Raw genomic sequence first — 18,433 nt, forward strand, 5'->3', positions numbered from 1 at the left:
TAAACCAATAAAATAATCAATTGAAAAACATAATACTAAATAAGTATATACATACCATATTGTCATATCCAAAACATAAAAACGCATTTTTCTTTTAAGTATAGTTTCACTTACCAAAAGTCTTTAATAGTTTTTTAATTAATGTAGAAGTGAAAGAATATAGAAAAAAATATATAAATGCTTGTAATGACAAACTTTACAACTTTCATGAAGAGCTTAACTTTGAAATTCTCCACTATAATCATATAAATCATAGATCAAAATTTAACCGTTGGTTGTTGTTTACATTTACACTTCATTGTTCTCATCAAATTTTGTGTTTTTTGTTTGTTTTTTTTTTTCAGATTTTCCATTTTGAAAACTTGATCTATTAGAGGATGCAGGAAGATGAACGGTTTGGATCGTTGATATTATATTCAGAGTTTTACGGTTAGTGAAAATATTGCTTGAAGTTTATAAAGTTTCTACAAACTATATGACATCGACTCATATTTCAGTTAATCGTAAATATCGAAACGTGATATCAAAGATCTGAACCGTTCATCTTCTTACATCTGCCAGATGATCATGTTTAAAAAAAAAAAAATTTAAAATGAAATTCAATAAGAAGAATTAAGCGTAAATGGTAATCGACGGTTAAATATAAATTTAAGGTTTATGAATTATAGTGTTGAATTTCGAAGCTGACCTCTTCATGAAAGTTGTAAAGTTTGTTACTATGAGTGATTGTATATTTTTTTTACATTTTTTTATACTTCTACAATAATTATTATTAATTTTTCCCTCAAGTAAAAAACATAATTCATGAAGTTTTGGAGGATTTTAAAAATCTAAACAATAATGTAAGTGTAACCATTATCTACTCGTGGAAGAATAATGATGATTCTCGAGTGTTTATATATTCTTTCACATTTTTCATATTTGTATGTATGTCTTCTTAGTTCTTGCCTATACAAATACTATATTAGTTTATTTTAATTTTGGACAACAACATGTTAAGTAAAATTTATCCTAAGTAACTCTCATAATAAAAATAAATAATTACTAATTTTTTTTTAAAACTTATATAGAATAATAATATAAAACTATATATTTAATATAGAATATATTGTATATATTAATATGACTATTGTATTTTATAATAAATCTATTAGTATTTAAACTTTAAATTATCAAAATAATTTTTTTTAACGGGTCGAAACGGGTTACCCACATATTACTTGCGTGTATACCTGTTAAGAACCCGTTATTAATGGGTTCTTAACTGATCACTTGATAATGATCCGATAAGTTATGGTTGATCCGAAATTGTTGTTTTCGTGTCGTGTCGGAGTGGATAGCAGACCCTAGCCAAAAAACCATGTCGGATACAGAACTACAAAAACAGTTGATTTTCAAACATAACCGCCGACTTCCTGCGCCAAAAATTGATGCTTCTTCTTCCTCTTCGCATTTCAGGAATGAAAGCTCCCCAATTTCTAAATCCTCAGTCAAAAACTCCACGAAATCACTAAATAACCATCCTTCCTGCTTCCTTGCGCTTCTGCTGGCGGGTTTATTTCCGTAATTTTGAAGAAATCCGGTGGCGGCTGACGTTTTCAGCGTACGGATCGTCTCCGTCGACTACTACATGGCGCCGCCGATCCCAGGTCTCGATATCTCTTACAGTAGCTTTCAAGGTATGATTTTCCCAGCAGAAACGACGCCGTTTGCTTGGTTAAGCTCATAGCCTCTTTCACTCTGAGTTTCATTGAACTTGGACTTCAATTTCTTCAATTTTTGGAAAATAGATTTCAATTTCACTGCTTTTCGTTAACAATTTGTGCAAAAAAAACTGATGATTAAGGGTTTAATCTTCAAATTAGAGAAATTGGTAGTTCATTGAATATTGCAATCTTTGTGTGAATTCGTTGTTAATTGTGGTTCAATTCAATTATTTTTGAAGGTGGGAAGGTGAAAGAGGTGCCAGTTATAAGAATATTCGGCGCCACGCCGGCTGGTCAGAAGACTTGCTTGTACATTCATACAGTAAGATTGTTGCTTATTTCTTTATTTTTAAGTATATTTTTTTTGGTGTTTCTTTCCCTGATTTCGGGTACGCAAATTGAAGAGTTTGGATAGCTTTATTTATTGTCTTCAGATCATAAATTGCCACGTTAATTTTGCATATTGTTCGACGGGATACATGTTACCATATAGTTGTGCTGCTACTTTGCCTTTTTGACGCTTATTTCTTCAGGCAAATTAATATCTTTTATAATGTGCAGGCACTACCGTACTTATATGTGCCATGCGCTGATATCCCGATTCAGCTGCACCAGAAAGGTATATAGTGTGTTTAGAACTAGGCCAGCACCAAAAAGTTGAATGCTTTTCTGGGTCGGTATTATTTTTACTTACTGTGTTATGCTACCTTCTGTTATTAAGAAGATATGAGATGCCCTGCTGGAGGTTTTTTTTATAAAGCTCATTTTTTAGGAGAATATACATTTGTATCTATTCTTATGTGAAGTTTAGGGTTTGTTAAGTTTGACCTCCTCTGTAGTTATGCGTTTAGCATGTCGTTTGAAGCCTGATTTGATACAGAAATATATTATTTTCTCGTTTGTTTGACGTCACAGGTGATTCATACGCACATGATGTAGCTCTTGCTATAAAGAAAGCTTTGAAGGTATGCCTCATTGAATCAAATCAAGTACACTTTTATGCAGTGCGTGTTATCTGGTTTACGGTTCCCTTGCTTCACATGTGTGGTACTGAAAATACAGTTTTAATGTGTTTGGTGTGAACACTTACAGCTCAAAGGCAATGCTGGTTCAAGGCGACAACATGTACATGGTTGCAGCCTTGTCCAGGCAGGAAGCTTTATGGTTACCACTCATCGGAGTTGTTTTTGAAGATATACCTGTATCCTAATCTTGTTTCTATGGATATATATCCTTAGTAGTCTAGGAGTTTACAATTGAACACCTAATCAAGAAACTAAGCTACTATCCCCATGATGTCTCTCGTGCTGCAAGTCTTCTTCTGGTACTATCTTCATGATGTCTCTTGTCTGTTTGAGATGTATTTTGACGGCTGATGTGTTAGAGATTTCTTCCCCATTCGTTGTGGTTATTGATTCTTTGATGTGAAGTTCTCTTTAAGTGCTATCAATTCTAATTTTATAGTTTATAAAGTAGTAAACATTGCGGTTTTTTATTATCGTGGACATTTTTTAAGTGGAAGCATTTCATTGGGGGTTGTGCATTCTTATTGTAGTTGTTATTGATTAGATACTTCTGATTCTGTCTTTTTATTTGTTTTATATTTCCAAGTGTTAAACTTGTTCAAACTATTTCTTTTGTAGCATGTGCACTTCTGTAAAATCTTTTGTAAACCGAAGATATTGATTTCTTGTGGGCCTTAAAACTGATTCTTGCAAGATTTCACATTCTGTATGGAAATGAGCCTCTTACTTCTGATCATAACCCTTGTGCAAATTTCTCAATCAGATTTTCGATGAGCTTTTATTGACCTTCTTTAGATTTAAATGAAATTTGATGATCATGGATGTTTGTTTGCGAATCACATTATTTTTTGGTCTTGATTTAGCTTGTATTATAAAGTTGACTGAGTGAATGCATGATTTATCATTCTTATCATCAGTTTTCAGGGAAGCTCAGTTTTTGATAAATGCTTACAGCCTCATGAATCTCACATTCCCTTCATTCTTCAATTTATGGTATATAACTTCCTGCTTATTAATTTAGCTTTGATTTTCAGTTCATAAAATTGTACATGTTAGCATTTGGTTGCTAGAGGACTAAGTGCTCCCAAAGTTTAACATATGTAACCACACAAAATGTGCCACTGTCCTTGCATCCTCACTGATAAATTGATATCCTTTTTGGTAGGTTGACTACAACTTGTATGGGATGGGTCATCTACATGTATCAAAGATTAAATTCCATTATCCAATACCAGATGTTTTTGTCCATAGAAGGTCTGTTTACAATGGACAGCCTAGTCAGGTCATAGATAAAACGACTTGCACGTCTGCTGTTTTGCAGGTCAACTTTATCTCTTTTCTGCATTTCATATGTTTGAATTGACATTGTTGGTGTTTATGCTTTTGGCCAGGATTTGATGAGCATGATTGTAACTTTGGTTGAATAATGTTCTTGTATGATGTTTTGGATTTTCATATGTGGCAGACATACATGGCCATCTGTCTTTGGGTTCACCCGTTTGGATATCTTCCACAATTCCAGTTGACTGGACATGGAATTCTCCTGTTGAATTTGAAGGTTCCTCAGATCCAGGCATTAACTGCATTAAACGTCAAAGTATTTGTGAACTTGAGGGCGATTCTACTGTAGATGGTTCGTTTTTTATTCTCAGTTATGCCACAGAGATTGCGTTATCTTTCTTCATCACTTCTCTTTAGCTGGTCAAATCTTTACCACTTGATGGTTTCACAGAGATTCTTAATCAGCAGCTTAAGATGTATACTTCCCTCTCACAAACCTGTTCAGATGTGAAGATGGTTCAGTCACTTCTACCAATTTTGAAGGTTTGCCTCTTAATCAGCAGCTTAAGATGTAAACTTCCCTCTCACAAGCCTGTTCAAATGTGAAGATGGTTCAGTCACTTATACCAATTTTGGAGGTTTGCCTTCGTCTCAGTCAGTTGCTATATTTAATTTATTGTTATGCATCTTACATTTGTTCCTTTCTTTTTGGTCCTTAGGAGTGTGAAAGGACTGGAATACATGAGGCAGCAATACCACCTGATCCTGCCAAACCACTTCCTGAAGATGCTTTGAAAACTCTCTTAGTTGGTCTTGGATTTGATAACAAGCTTGTGAAAGTTCACAGTGAAGCTGAAAGTTCTCTGTGTCGAAATCAATTAAGGAAAGATGTAAGGTCTGTGGAGCAGATGGCATCTCGAAAAGATGAAGGAAATTTTGCTGGACCCCAAACTGATAATCTTATTGATTGGGAAATAATTGGATCTCTGCTAACACAAGATTCTATTAAAGATAGTGTTCGAAATGCCAAACTACTATCGAATAAGGAACTTCCAGCATCACAGGTAATCCAGACAATAAACATGAAGGTATAAAAATCCTGATTATTTATCTCTTTCATCGCAGATGCAGATTTTTCACTCTTGGGAAATTCTTTTCTTGGCCCTGTGAATTTACAGGGGCTTGGCTAGTTTATTGCTTTTCCTTTTATGGAACCTATTACTGATATATTTTGTGTCTTGGCATTGATAGGAATCATATGTTTTCTCTCAAGTTGCAGATAGTGAAGCACTGGGTCTTCTTAGATGGCTTGCCACTTCTCAGGCCGGTGATGATATAAACTCTGATGATGAATTTGTTTGTGAAACAATTCTTAGTCCCTTGTTGCCGGCAACAACCATTGACAATGTTCTGAACAAAGCTAATGTGGATTATGAGACTGAATCCCTAAAGGAGTGTCAGGACGTACTTGATTCGGTTGGTGATATGGTTGACTTTGAGAGATCACAAGAAAGAGCTTCTTGCCCTTCAGATCAAAAGAATTCTTCAAAAAGTTCATCTGAGCATGTGATTCCTCAGGTGGATGGTTGTGGGGATGACGATTTCTCAACTCCTTTTGATGGATCAGTTGGAAGCTTTTCTGAAATAGAGGGGAAGAGTGAATTTAGGACCTCCAGCCATCAGGTGCAAGATGCTAGCTCCAGCTTCAATCATAAGCACAAAAGGAAAAAATTATGGGGCTCTTTACCTTTCTCTGAGACCTCAAAGATGAAGACAGAAGGGGAACATGCCAGTTTACGCATAGAAACAAAGGACCCTAATGGTACAAGTTCTTCTTCTGAAAATGAAATGGGAAAACGTGCAGGCACTGGAGCTTGTGATGCAAAAGACAGCGGTATGTTGACAAGATGCTCTGTGAGGGACTTGATGAGGAGAAAGTGATCCTACCGGGTTGAGCCACCTGAAACTAGTCGGAGGGAGGAAAACGAAGACACACTTCTCTGTGCAAAGCGTTTAGATTTTCAAGTGTCAGGTGCTGATGAGCTTGACAGGAAGCCTCAAGAGTCTTCTAACTTCAGGCTATCATTAGCTGACCAACAGTCAGGAAGCTATAAGGCTTATAAATATGACTCGAAACCAACGAATACAGATTTGGTCTGCTGAACATGAAGTGGCTGATGGAGATGGTTACGTTGAAAGTGGCTTTGAAAGCTTATCTTCCAAGGTTGGAGTATATGAAATGTCTTTTGAGAATCCCATGGGTGCAAATGCCACAACTGTCAGTGCTGTTCTAAACAATGAGAGGTCTGGTGTCCAAAAACTGGGTAGGGACTCTGTTTCATCTGAGCTCAGAGCCTGAGTTCATCTGTCTAGATGATGAGGACGTAATTGGAATGACATTCCACAAGAAACCTCCTGTTCCATTGGAAGGACAGGGCATCTAAAGACGCTTCATCTTTATATGATGGTATTACTAGCATTTGGTTAAGAAATATGTTTTTCAAAGAGTTGAAGTTGAAAACTTTTAAATATTGACTGATGATATTTGCATAAATGCCTTGTGCTTTGCATCCTTTAATATTGTTACCATTGATTCTGTCTCTGACATTAAGTTGGTTTATTCATCATGCTTAGGTTTTAGGAATTATTCTGTTGATTTGGTTTGGTTCTGATGTCATATTGTAGTGCTTGCTAGAAATTATTGCTGACCAGCCTATGTTTTCTATTCAAGGAAGAGCTACGGATGACTATTTCCCCTTCTTTGTGGGAGATTTCCCAGACGAGACAGAAATTCAGAACAAGTGTGTTAGAAGTGAATCTAGCTCTCATGAAGAATCTGTTATGGGTGTCCCTACTCACTATCAAACCGATGACTCTTACTTGTATTTGTTAACACCTGCAACTTCACCCCCGTCTGCCGAAAAGGTGAATAGATGGTTGTCAAGTGATGAAAAAGGTATTTGCTAGAATTTTGTAGATCGAGGCTATTACATATTGGAACTTTTTAGCTCTAAATTATGATTATGGACTTCTAGGTGCTACTTTTGATAGCAATGTGCCATTATCAATCTGTGAATCTGAAAATGATAAATTATTTCTTTTCTTGAAAGATATTAGACTTTAGAAAGTACAAATGTTTTCTCATGTGTAAACATTTTCTACAGTCTTCTGGGAGTCTTACTAGTTTACAGAGTTCTTTGCTTAATGATTGGGACTAAAGTTCACCTGGATGTGGTTGTAGATGATGTTCCACCTACTCTGCCCCAAGGACCTCAAGAGAATCATGAAAATCATGAAGAAGAAAGGAACCATTTCTGCACTGACAGGACGGGAATAGGTCAAAGAGAAGGAGATGCTGTTAAAGTTCAACTAAACTCCGAATGCGCACAAGATAATTCTCAGATTTCTGGCCCAGATGGGAGATCAAAGCCCACTCCTCTTAAATCAAATTGGATTCAGGGACCCTGCAAGTGTTGGCGGAGGCCAACAGCTGACATTGTTAAGCATAGAGGTACACAAAGTAGTAGTCTCATCTTATCAAAACAGATAGCAGTATTTGTGTCTACTTTTATTTTTCTTGCTCTATTGGATTTAGAAAATCACGATGATTTTTTTTGGAATGATTTGTTTCAATGTTTTAGGTTTAGTGGGTTGTACTATTGTCAACAATTATTTTTGTTGCTTTAAGTATAAACGTTCATAACAATGTTGTGATTAAATTTTGTATATTAAGTTTTCTTGAAACTTTCACTTGCTCAAATATTTATTAGCATTTGCATTGATACAACTTGAATGCAACATTGGTGACAGGTTCAAGCAGAATCAAGAGGAGATCTTCGACCTGATCCTCGGTTTGATGCCATCAATTTTATCTCTCTCGCTATTCAGAATGATAGCGATCCTATTGTTGAAGTTCATGTGCTTTTGCTCAGTAAAGCTGAAGGTTCTCAGAGGTAAAATCTTATATTTATACTGAAATTTAAATAACCTTATCTTTCTCCAGATCTTTCTCCGACAATGAGTATGATGGTGCATCTTCCTGGTTGGGATATTTGTAATGGTTGTTTCATTTGATAGTTACAATTTGGATGTTTTATATATGGTGGAATTTGTGGCCTTAAATTTTTCGGGCAATATGCTTAAATAACTGGAACATTATAAAATCTTTTGTAATATTTAAGAACAATGAAGATATACATATCAATGCCATTTTCTAGGTAGCGTTGGCTGGCATTTTATAGTGCTTATTGTGTGTTTCTTTTGCAGGAGTCTTGATGGAATTTCTGGCTGCAAGGTGTTATTTTTTTATGAGGAGAAGTACTTATTTGATCATTTTACGAAAATTGTGTGCTCATTGGACCCAGATGTTTTGATGGGTTGAGATATACAAAGTGGTTCTCTTGGCTTTTTGGCAGAAAGGGCTTCACATCTTGGTATAGGTTTACTCAACAAAATATCTCGGGCACCATCCGAATCCAAGATGGAGGCTGAAGATTTAGAAATTTTGGAGAAGGCAATACAAGATAAAATAATTCCTGAGGCAGTCATTGCCAATTCAGTTGTAAGAGAAGATCCAGTAATTGAGGATGAATGGGGAAGAACTCATGCCAGCGATGTCCATGTTTGTGGCAGAATTATCCTTAATATATGGCGGCTGATCTGTGGTGAAGTCAAGCTCAATATGTACACGGTTGAGGCTGTTGCTCTAGCTGTGTTGAGGCGAAAAGTCCCATATATTTCTAATAAAGTACTGGCAAAATGGTTTTCAAGTGGCCCTGGACAAGCCAGATATCGATGTATTGAATATGTAAATGAGAGAGCGAAGCTGAGCCTTGAAATAATGAATCAGTTAGACATGGTATGGTAACTTCTTGCTTTGGTAATTAATTTCTAGCTTGCTTCCTCTCTGTGCGCTTGTATGTGTGTTTCATATCTATGAGAATTGAGCAATGATATTAAGAGGTTGCTTTATAGGTGCCTTTTTTTTGAAGCCTGCATTTCATTGGTTAGATTAGCCTATTCTTATATAATTTCTCTGTCCTTTCTTTCCATTTGGGCATGATTAAAGTATTTCAATCGTCCCAATAGTTCTTCCATTTGGTCTTTTGAGATTAAACTTTTTATTTTTATGCTTACCTGATTAGTCTTCTTAATAAATGTGTATCTGATTAGCTTTGTTGAGCTGATAATTCGTCAGAGTAATGTTTACTCTCTTTTATATTTTTCTATTCCACTGCCTTTTTATTAAGTTCATCATCACTGCTTTTGCAGATAAATCGAACATCAGAACTTGCACGTGTCTTTGGCATTGACTTTTTTTCAGTTCTCTCTAGAGGTTCACAATACCGTGTTGAATCCATGTTTCTGAGACTAGCCCATGCACAAAACTATGTTGCCATATCCCCTGGCAGTAAACAGGTTCTTACAAGTTATCTTTTACTCTTTCATTTCCCTCCTAATGATGCCTGCTGGTGGATTGCATTTTTCTATTGTTGCATTAGATTCTCATGTAGCCGTGGATGATATATTAGACCATTTGATGACTGTGATGATTGATCTTATGTAGGTTGCTTCTCAACCAGCGATGGAGTACTTACCTCTTGTCATGGAACCAGAGTCTGGTCTTTATGCAGATGCAGTTGTCGTATTGGATTTTTTCAGTCTCTTTATCCGTCAATGATTATTGCATACAACCTTTGCTGTTCTACACGCCTTGGAAAAGTTGTACCTTCAGAGGCAAATACACTTGGAGTCAGTTCGTTTTCACCAGATCCCCATGACCTTCATATTTTAAAAGATCAGATTCTGCTTACTCCAAATGGTGTCATGTATGTCCCCAAGAAGGTATTCTTTTCGTATTTGTTTCTGTTTTACAGATTTAATGCAATCATTAAAGGATGATACATTCCTGATCTCTTGGGATTGTTTCCTGTTTCATCATGATTTCCAGATTTCCCTGTTTTATTAAAACATTCCCTTTATGTATTCTTTGTAGATTAATTATACTTGTAAATCAAGTCATTGTACACTATTTAAATCAATGATAATGCACCCTCTAAAGTATCGAGGGATTGAGCCAAAATACCTTCTTTTACTTTTGCTGTCTTGTCTGCAATTCCTCCTTTGAGTTATCTTTTATGGTATCCAGAGCCAGTGACTAACGTTTTTTTTTTTTTCGGATTCTTACTACTCTTCTCCATGGCTGCCTCAACCAGTTCGACTACTCCTTCCTCCGACATCTTCCCTTCTGTTTCTCATGCGATCTCCATCAAGCTTGACTCTTCCAATTATCCTCTTTGGTTGGCTCAGTTGCTACCTGTTCTTCGCAGTCGTCAATTGTTGGCTTTTGTTGATGGTACTTCCATCTGCCCCTCGGCGTTCTTGTCCGACGCTACCGGCAACGCCTCTCCCAAGCCCAACCCAGCGTATGCTGACTGGGTTCAGAAGGACCAGCTTGTTCTTTCTTGGATCAATGGCTCTCTTGGTCACCAGGCCCTCGCCGCCACTGCTCGTCATTCCACTGCCCGTGATGTTTGGGTTGCTCTTCAGCAGCGTTTTGCTTCTACAAACCAAAGTCGCATTCTTCAGCTTCGTACTGCTTTCTTCCAGACCAAACGAGGTGATTCTTCAATTTCTGACTTTCTTGATAAGATCAATGGTATTGCAGATCAATTGGCTCTTGCCGGGGCACCTGTTTCTCCTGATGACATGGTGCCGGTCGTCATGTCTAATGTCGGCCCCAAATTTGAGAACACTGTTGCTGCTGCTCAGGCCCGTGACAAGCCCATCTCCCTTCCTGATCTTGAGGCTCTTCTTCTCGCTGCTGAACTTCGCCTTGCTGATCCTCCTGCTCCGCCGGACTCCAGCGTCTCGGCCCTGGTAGCCTCTCGCGGCTCTTCTGCCTCTCGTGGCCGCTTCTCTTCTGATCGCGGCGGCGATCGTGGCTCTGGCCGTTTCTCACGTGGGGGTGGTCGTCCTCAACATGATGGGTCTCGCAACAATGGTGGTGACGGCTATCGTGGCTATCGCGGTGCTGGTGGTTTCCATGACCGTCCGTTTCGCGATCGTGGTGGTAGTCGTCCTCAGCACGACGGCTCTCGCTTCCGTGGCTCCAACAATACTTCTGGGGTTCTTGGTCCAGCCCCATCTCACGGTTCCTCCCGTCCTCGCTGCCAGATTTGCAATACTTTTGGACATGGTGCTCTTGACTGTGCCCAACGCCTTAATTTGGCTTATGAAGGTCGTCCTCCTTCTTCACGTCTCACTGCCTTGACTGCTCAGCACTCCCAGCCTTGGCTTCTTGATTCCGGGGCCAACTCGCATATCACCAATGATCTCAATACGTTGTCTCAGTCCCGCGATTATCGTGGTGGTGATTCCGTCGGTGGTGTCGTTGGAGGTACAGGTTTGCCCATTAACCGTATTGGCTCCTCCACTCTCTCTCATAATAATATTTCTTTCAAGCTTAATGATGTTCTTCATTGTCCGGATGCTTCTACTTCTGTGTTGTCTGCTAATAGGTTTATGTTGGATAACAATTGTTATATTACATTGTTTCCTTCTTGTTTCTATATTCAGGATATGGAGACGGGGACGATTCTTTTTTCGGGCAAGAGTAGCAATGGCTTTTATCCCTTTTCCTCTTCATCACCGACTGCTCATGGTCGTGCTGCTTTTCTTGGTGTTCGTGTTAGTAGTGATGTCTGGCACTCTCGTTTAGGCCATCCATCTTCTTCCATTTTAAAATTTCTTTTTTCTAGGCATTCGAATAAGTTGCCTGTTTCTGGCAACCTCAATCTCAATACTTTTATGTGTCATTCTTGTCCCTTAGGCAAAAGTGTTAAGTTACCTTTTTCTGCATCCTTGTCTGTTACTCACGCTCCTCTTGAGCTTATTCACTCCGACGTGTGGAGTGCGTCCAATAAGTCTGTTAGTGGTTTCCAATATTATGTTCTTTTTGTTGATAATTTCTCTCGTTATTCTTGGATTTATCCCATGAAATTAAAATCTGAAGTTTTTAATATTTTTACTCACTTTAAGACCTTGGTTGAAAATCAATTCTCCACTAAAATTAAGATGTTTCAGTCTGATGGTGGGGGCGAATACACTAGTCATCAATTCAAGCATTTTTTTCTTCACCATGGTATTCATCATCGTCTCTCATGCCCTCACCATCCCGAACAAAATGGTTTGGCGGAACGCAAACACCGTCACATTGTCGACACTGGACTTACTTTAATGGCCCATGCGTCGATGCCTCCTGCCTACTGGGCTGAGGCCATGCACACAGCAGTTTATCTTCTCAATCGCCTCCCCTCTAAAGTACTTGGTTTTATGTCTTCTTATCAAAAGTTGTTTCTTAAAGAACCTGATTATAGTTTTTTAAAGACCTTTGGGTGTGCATGTTTTCCCTACCTACGACCCTATAATAATAATAAACTCCAATTTCGTTCTACTAAATGTGTTTTTCTTGGTTACTCTCTCAATCATCAAGGTTATCGGTGCTTAGACATCTCTACTAATCGCATCTTTTTATCACGCCATGTTGTGTTTGATGAAGGTAATTTTCCTTTCAAGGCCATCTCTGGCTCTCTTGCCCCGTCCTCTCCGGCCTCGTCTCCTCCTCCTGTTTTAGAAATCACTGGGCCTCTTCCGCGTGCCCCCCGACTGTCTAGCAGCCAACCGGTGGTTGTGTCCCCCTCTTTGGAGACTCATCAATCCCGTCCATCATCCGACCCACCACAGCCGGCCCTCCAGGTTTACTCCCGTGACCCTCACAGGCGGGTTCTTTCTTTTGCACAAGCAGCCACCCCCTCTGCCGTTCACTCTGATGCGCCTCCAGAGGCTCCCTCTGCTGCTGTACCACCTGCCGTGCCCTCTCCTTCCCATGGTATGCTCACCAGGTCCAAAACGGCTTCTCTTAAGCCTCCTAAATATGTTTTTTCTGCTGCCATTTCTTCTACCGGTCCTATTGAGCCTACTTGCTTTAGTCAGGCCAACACTTTTCCAGAATGGCGTACTGCGATGGCCGATGAATTTAATGCACTTCAACGTGCTGGTACTTGGACTCTTGTTCCTCGTACTACTTCTATGAATATTTTGCCAAACAAATGGGTGTTTCGTATTAAACAGAATTCTGATGGGTCCATTCAGCGGTATAAGGCTCGTTTGGTAGCCAATGGTTTTCATCAGCAACCCGGCCTTGATTATGGTGAAACTTTTAGTCCTGTTGTCAATCACTCTACTATTCGCTTAATTTTGGCTCTTTCAGTTCAGTTTCAATGGCCTGTTCGTCAGTTGGATGTTCAGAATGCTTTTCTTCATGGCTCTTTGTCTGAGGAGGTCTATATGCACCAACCTCGTGGCTTTGTTGATCCACAGTTCCCTCATCATGTGTGCCGCCTTCGTCGTTCTTTATATGGGCTCAAGCAGGCGCCCCGTGCATGGTTCCAATGTTTTTCCACTCATTTGGAAGATTTGGGTTTTCGTCCCTCTACCGCGGATCACTCGCTTTTTACCTATATTCATGGCTCAACTCGTATTTATCTCTTAATTTATGTTGATGATATTTTGGTCACCGGGAATAATCCCTCTCATATTGTCACCCTCATTAAGAATTTGGGCCTCCGTTTCTCTATGAAGGACCTTGGACCGGTTCATTATTTCTTAGGCATGGAGGTGGTCCGCACTCCATCAGGTCTCTCTCTTTCCCAACAGAAGTATGCCACTGACCTCCTTCACCGCACCAAAATGCATGGTGCCAAGCCGGTTCCTACTCCTGCCGTTAGTGGGCGACGGCTCAGTCTTCAGGATGGTGACCCTCTGCCGGATCCTACTGAATACCGAAGTGTTGTCGGCGCCCTTCAATACTTGACTCTCACTCGCCCCGACATCAACTTCGCCGTCAACCAAGTCTGCCAATTTCTTCACCAGCCGACTTCTACTCATTGGGCCGCCGTCAAACGCATTCTTCGTTACCTTGTCGGCACTACTTCTCACGGTCTTATCTACAAGCCTGGTTCATTTCGTCTTACGGCATTTTCCGATGCCGATTATGCCGGGGATCCTGATGATCGGCGTTCCACCGGGGGCTATTGCTTGTATCTGGGTTCCAATCTTGTCTCATGGAGTGCCAAGAAACAAAATGGGGTCTCTCGGTCCAGCACTGAAGCCGAGTATCGTCAACTTGCAATCACCGCTGCCACTCTTTCATGGTTTCGTATGCTGTTCCGTGACCTCCAGTTTCCTCTCCATTGTCCTACACTGTTCTGTGACAATATCAGTGCTATATCCCTTGCTTCCAACCCGGTGTTTCATGCCCGCACTCGGCATGTTGAGGTAGATTACCATTATGTTCGTGAAAAGGTTGTTCGCAAGGAGCTTGATGTTCGTTATCTTTCTACTCATGATCAGATTGCTGACATCTTCACCAAGGGCCTTTCTCTTCCTCGTTTTCGACTTCTGGTTTCCAAGCTTCCTGTACTTGATTGTACTGTCAGCTTGCGGGGGCGTAAAGGATGATACATTCCTGATCTCTTGGGATTGTTTCCTGTTTCATCATGATTTCCAGATTTCCCTGTTTTATTAAAACATTCCCTTTATGTATTCTTTGTAGATTAATTATACTTGTAAATCAAGTCATTGTACACTATTTAAATCAATGATAATGCACCCTCTAAAGTATCGAGGGATTGAGCCAAAATACCTTCTTTTACTTTTGCTGTCTTGTCTGCAATTCCTCCTTTGAGTTATCTTTTAATCATATGGAGCATGCATTACGAGTTGATCATGCACTCAGAAGAGGGAGGAGAGAGTAACTTCCAGTTCTTGCTGTGAATCATGTGATACAGGTTCGCAAAGGTGTATTACCCCGTTTGTTAGATGAAATATTGTCAACGAGAATAATGGTTAAACAAGCTATGAAAAAGCTGTCTGCTTCACAGCAAGTTCTTCACAGGGTACATTACGTTATAGAATACAAAGTTTGTGTGGTTCCTCTTAGTTCTCAGCACTAGTTGTTTGATATATGGATATTGTCCCTTACAATGTATGTGTATGCTTCAATTGTTAACTGATTCGTATCTTCTGAATTCCAATGTTTGATCTTGTGACCTATACCAAGATAAACGAAAGAAGTTTTATTCAATCGGCAAAGTTTCAAAGCTTTGATTTATATTCTGTTATTAATTTTGCCATCCTTCCTTGGAATGCATGTCTGGTGTGGATGTGGTTCAGTTGAAATGTGTTGTTGAATGAGAAGCGACAAATGTCTTTCGGTTGAACATGTTGTGGGTCCATAATTTATCAAGGGAGCCTCAAAATATGATGCAAATTTACAACTTCATTAGTGCTTTTTGAAAGAATTGATTCTCAAAGATACAGCAAGTTGTGACGTTTTGGAATTCCTTTTTTCCATGGATTGTGCTCTTTTAAGTTCGTAAAGGTTGAATTTATCATTTTTACAAGGCATCACATTCTTTTCCAGATTTTTAATGCAACAATGCTTGCTCTGAAGTTAATATCAAACGTGTATGGCTATACTGCTGCTGGGTTTAGTGGCCGCATGCCTTGTGCCGAGATTGCAGACATTATTGTTTAATGTGGCCGTAGTACACTGGAAAAGGCTATTTCATACGTAAATGCACATGACAAGTGGAAGGCAAAAGTTATTTATGGCAACACAGACAGGTATCAGTCAATTTCTTATGATGAATTAGATGAAAATTACAATCAATTTTTCTTGATTATGCATCATGACACATCATGAGTTTAGTTTGGTGTGATTTGGTCTATTTGTGTGATTGCTTCTGGGTCAATGGAGATTTTTGTACCAGTTCTTTCTCTTTTATGTGTGCTGAGATTGGAAAATTAACTGGCCTTATGTTTGTACCATGTTTGTCCTCCTAAAAGGACGCACTATTGAAGATTCTTTTAAGATTGGACGCGAGATTGTATCTGAAATTAGTGCTATGAATCCGAATCCAGTTGCTTTGAAGATGGAAAAAGTTTACAGCCAGTACTTCCTCCTTACTAAGAAGTGTTATGTTGGTTATAGTTATGAAAGCCCTGAACAGATCGAACCTATTTTTGATGCTAAAGGTATTGAGACAGTCCGTAGGGATACATGTGCGGCTGTTGCCAAGACAATAGAGCAGTCTTTGAGACTTTTCTTTGAACATCGGGACATGTATGAGGTACAAGCGCATGCGTCATGAATTTCTTTTCTTATTATATTTCAACTGGTTTGATAAGAATCAAGGCCAAAAAGGAAAAAGAACAAGATGCCTAATAAAATAGAAATATTCTTTGTGGTGAGACATCCATTGATTGCAAGTCAATCCATGCTCCCATGTTACTTCTTTAGTTTCATGGCTATCTTGTATTTGCCGGAGCATTTTGCCTGAAATATTGTTTTGCTGACTTTATTTTTCATGGTTGGGCGGTGATCACTGTTGTTTTTGTGCGTAGGTCAAAACATACTTACAGCGTCAGTGGAAGCGAATCATATCAGGAAGGGTGTCTCTTCAGGATTTTGTATTTGCAAAGGAAGTTTGCCTAGGCACCTGTCGGGCAAGTTCTATTTCGTCACTTCCACCAGCTGCAGTTGTTGCCACAAAAGCTATGAAAACTGACCCTAGGGCAGAACCCCATTATACAGAGCGAATACCTTACATTGTGATCCATGGGGAGCCTGGGGTTCGTCTGGTTGACGTGGTCGTGGATCCATTGAATCTCTTGGCTATTGATTCACCATACAGATTAAATGATCTTTATTACATCCATAAACAGATAATCCCAGCTTTGCAGCGAGTGTTTGGGCTTCTTGGGGCTGACTTGAACGAGTGGTTTTCAGATATGCCCCGGCCAGCCGGAGAAGCCTTTGGTAAACGCCCCTTTTATGCTTCCAATCCACACTGAACCAGAATTGATTATTACTATCTTTCGAGGCATTGTATCTTGTGCGGTGAGTTGGTCCAGGGATCAGCCCATCTATGCAATCAATGTTCTGAAAACAAAAGTTGTGCTACTGTAGCTGTGATTGGAAGAACTTTGAAACTGGAGAGAGAGATGCATCAGCTTGATGCTGTAAGTGCTCTGATCAGTTTTTTTTTTTTTTTTTTTTTTTTTTTCATTTATGACACTTAACCTCTCCAATTTTTCGTTCTTTCTTAGAACCTTTGCTTTTTATATCCTTCAATAGAATTATTACATTGTTTGACATATGATTGAAATTTGCATTTACGGATATCACTTCTCTCTGGCAGATCTGTCGACATTGTGGTGGTGGCGACTGGGTTGTAGAAAGCGGCATCAAATGCACTTCTCTTGCATGCTCGGTGTTTTATGAGCAGTGTAAGGTTTGGAAAGAATTACAAGGGCTTGCTTCTGTTGCAGCGGAAACTGGTTTCTACCCGAAATGCATGGTAGAGTGGTTTTGAAGACTGCAAGAAAATCTGTTACTTCTAGTATTTGGCCAAAAGCTGTGTTGTAGTTGTATGGTCGTATCAGCTTTTTGTTTTAGTTTCTGTAAGACAAGGTGAGCAGCCCCGAGAAGGGCATCTTATGCTTGCCAATCTTGCTTGAGGAGCAGATGGGTGGAAGCAGAGGTTATGTTGATTGGATAATACGAGTACAAAGGCAAGGCCAGCTAAATCCGTAACATAGAGGTAATGACTGCTGTTAAACTATGGCATTTATTGGATGTTGCTTCACACTGAGTTTGATCAGATTCAAAATGCTTGTGCTCTAAGATTATCCCTGCTCACCTCTCTTTTACTTTCAATCTGGCAGACTGTTTGTTACGCCGATTAGATGCCTAATCTGTGGAGTGGCTGAGCAATATCTAGAGTTGAGGATGTTGAGTTGAAGAATCGAAGGAGATGTAGTGTAGTCATGTAATCTTGAGTCGTCCTCTTATGCTAGGAAGAAACACGTAAATTCTTTCCACGTTTTGTTATAATTCCATATTTTTTTCCCCTCCGATCTGATTGATCAGTGAGAGGACATAAGTGGTGTGATGAGCAACCACCATGATTACAAGATTTGTGGGATTTTGTTGTATTTTCCTTTATCCTTGGTCAGATGTTAAATTTTGTTGAGAAATGGTTGCATGAATACTCGGAAGGTTATTTGTCTCTACATGCATATGATATCATAAGATTCCATTCCATGCCTTGTACAATTTCAAGAACGGCTATGTGTGAATTTGAATTGTTTTCAAATAACTGAAAGCGCTTGATAAGTTGATTTTAAACGAGTCCTGATAAGTTGGGTCAACTCTTTGTACCCTCATTTATTTATTTCATTTATCAACCTGTTGTACATTATGTATATATTTGAGCGGAGCTAACATGGCTCGTCGTACACTCATTAAGTCGGGTTGAGTTGGATCAACCCATTGTACACTCATGTATAAACTTA

General features: G+C 39.2%; 1 pseudogene; it reads left to right on the forward strand.

Moving 5' to 3' along the window:
* The first annotated feature begins 1,360 nt into the window (after positions 1-1,360).
* On the forward strand, positions 1,361-18,180 carry LOC126622530 (DNA polymerase zeta catalytic subunit-like; annotated as a pseudogene).
* The last annotated feature ends 253 nt before the right edge of the window (positions 18,181-18,433 follow it).

The sequence above is a fragment of the Malus sylvestris genome, chromosome 5 (genome assembly GCF_916048215.2).
Source record: "Malus sylvestris chromosome 5, drMalSylv7.2, whole genome shotgun sequence".
Lineage (NCBI taxonomy): Eukaryota > Viridiplantae > Streptophyta > Magnoliopsida > Rosales > Rosaceae > Malus > Malus sylvestris.